A 3,086-nucleotide genomic window follows, 5' to 3' on the forward strand; every position below is an offset into this window, starting at 1 on the left:
CTGAGCTTCGGAGGAACACCCCCCAGCCTTTCCCTGTTGAGGAGAATGATGTTATGACTTATTACAGTGAGATACATTCTGTCTCTGCCTATTTATTGAGGGTTTTTTTTTTTTTTATCATGGAAGGATGTTCAATGTTTTAAAGGCTTTTTCTTTGTCTATTGAGATGATCATATTATTTTTATCTCTTTCTTCTGACAAGGCGGGGTATCACGTTTATTGATTTGTCTATGATGAATCATCCTACAACACTGGGATGAATCCTGTTTTCTTGTGATGGATGACTCATTTAATCTGCTGTTGAGTTGGCTTGCTAGGATTTTGTTGAGTTTTCTATCTATGTTGATCAAGGATGTTGTCCCATACTTTTCTTTTACTTGTAGCATCCTTGTCCAGCTTTTGTCTGAGGATAATTCTTGCTTGGCAAGTTGAATTTGGATGCGTTCGCTCTTCTTCCATGTTTTGGAAGCATTTTAGAAGGACTGGTGTTAATTCTTCTCTATGCTGATAGAATTAAGCTGTGTGGCCATCTGGTTCCAGGATTTTCTCCACTGGAAATTTTTGATTACTGATCATTTACACTTTGCTGACATGTTCAGAGTTTCTATTTCTTCATGATTCAGGCTCGGCAGGGTGTGTAGTTTTAGGAATTTGTCCATTTCTTCTGTGCAGATCATTCTTTTGGTTTACATGCGGTCAGCATGTAGCAGTCTCAGGCCCCTCTGAGACTCGCACGCATCCGTCGTAACGCCACCTCTAACATGCACATGTTATTTGTTTGTGTTACCTCATTTTCTAGCTAAAGGTTTGTCAGTTTTGTCGATCTTTTCAAAAAAAGCAACTTGCAGGTTTATTCCTCCGTCCCATAATGTCTCTACTCTCCATTTCATTTGTCTTTGCTCTCAATTTTATTATTTCCTTCCTCCTTCTGATTTTGGGCTTAGTTTTCCCTTCCTTTTATAGTTCCTTGAGGTGTGACTTTTTGGTTGTCTATTTGAGATCTTTTCTGGCCGTGGGCATTAATCAGGACACAGAATCTTCCCTGGTAGCGCTGATCTCCCTGAACGCTCTAAGCTCTGCTGTGCTGTGTTACTGTGTCTACTTTCATTATGTCAAGGAACGTTTTGGTTTCTCTTTCAATTTCTTCCTTGACTCTGGTTGTTGGCGGCATGTTATTAAACTTCCAAATTTGTCCATTTTTCAGAATTGCTCTTATTATTGATATCTTGCTTTATGCCGTTTTGGTCAGGAAAGGTTCTTGAAACAGTTTAACTGTTCCTAAGATGTTTAAGACTTGTGTTTTCCCCCCAAATATGACCCGTTCTTGAGAATCTCTCATGTGTGTTTGGGGACAGTGTTGATTCTGCTGCTCTCAGATGGAATGTCCTGTGTACATGATTCAGGTTCCTGGGGTCTAAGGTCTTAGTCACTTTCACACTTTCCTCACTGATTTTCTGTCTGGCCATTGTCCAGAGCAAAGTACTGACACCCGCTGCCATCACTGCACCGCTGTCTGTGGTGCCCTTCAATCCTGCCAGGATTTATTTGCTTTGTACATGTAGGTGAACTGATATTACATGCACATGTTACAAAGATTATGTCCCCTGATGAACTGATCCCTTCATCATCATATACTGACCACCTGTGCCTTCCGTGACCCATTGGGACTGAAGTTCTATTTTATCTGATGCAAGGACAGCCATCCTGCTCACTTTTGGTTACTTTTGACGTGGAATATTTGTCCCGTTCTCCACTTTCAGTCTTTCTATGTCCTTAATGTTAAAATCTCTTGTAGGCAGCATATTGCTTGATCTTGTGTTTTTTGATGGATTCCATTGTCCTATGTTTTTGAGTGAAGAACTTAGTCCGTTCCTCCCTGAGGTAATAATGGATTTATCCGGGCTTCTAACTGCCACTGTGTTAGTTATTCACGGACTGTTTTCATGCTCCCTCATTTCTGTCTTCCTATATTATTGTATTCTTCTCTGATTTTTTTTTAATCTTTGTAGCAGTATGCTTTTATTTCTGTATTTTGTGTATATACTAGTTTTTTTCTTTGCAGTTACCACGAGGTTTAGATAAAAGCTTCTTAAAGTTATCACATTCTATTTTAGGAGGATAACAAGTTAACTTAAATCAAAAATTATAAAGAAATAATATATTTAATGGAAACTCCATTTTTAATTTATTAGAGAGTTTCCAGCTTCTGCCTGTTTGAAGAAGTCAGCGGGACCAAGATGATTTATTGCATCAAGAACACAGGAGACATCCAGACCACAGTAAACGCCGTGATCTTCTGAACTTTTCTGTAATATTCGGCTTTATAACAGCTAGCTTAGGTTTTCTGAAGAATCCTTCAGCAATTTATTCAGGAAAAATGGATATGTTTCCAAATCATAGATATGGAGATACAGACACTTCCTATGGAATAGGGCAGGGGGGGAGATTTCACTTTTATTTCCTACTGAGTTTTCTGAGTGGGGACAAAAATGTGAAAAAAGATAAGGAGTTTATCAAAGAACGTGACTGAGCTCGTATTTCCACCAAAGGAGATAATCAGGTTTCTATACCTAAAAATATTTTAGGAAACTCTTAGAGGGGTATACATTTTTTAAAATAAGTGATCTGAAGCAGAGAAGAGGGCATCTAATGCTGTGGTTGGGAACTCAATATATTATTTATTTAAAGTCTTTTTAAGACTTTTGTCCCACCAAGACACTTTTTCTGTGCAGAATCCCAAGAAGAAGAAATAGGAAGAGAAAGAAAAAGAAAAAAAATGGGAGAAATAGGAGGTTACATTGAGCAAAAATTGTTTTCTTAACTATGTGTAAATAAAATACAAACAATTGCTTCATAGAAGGAGAAAAAGAAATGTGCAAAAATGAAATCCCTTCACTGTCATCATAAGCAGAGAAAGGCAAATTCAAGGACAAATGAAACCCCCAAAATAGTGAGAGAATCCAGGGGCCGGTTGAGAAGATGGCACTCATCCTACAGGAATGTCTGGAAAAGTGTTTCCAGTGGAGGAGTGTGAACGGCTGCACCGTAGTGAAAATGAAAGTAGGCGGCCGGCCACGGGAGGGGCA

Source organism: Otolemur garnettii, unplaced genomic scaffold (genome assembly GCF_000181295.1).
Source record: "Otolemur garnettii isolate 467f Iridium unplaced genomic scaffold, OtoGar3 scaffold00107, whole genome shotgun sequence".
Classification (NCBI taxonomy): domain Eukaryota; kingdom Metazoa; phylum Chordata; class Mammalia; order Primates; family Galagidae; genus Otolemur; species Otolemur garnettii.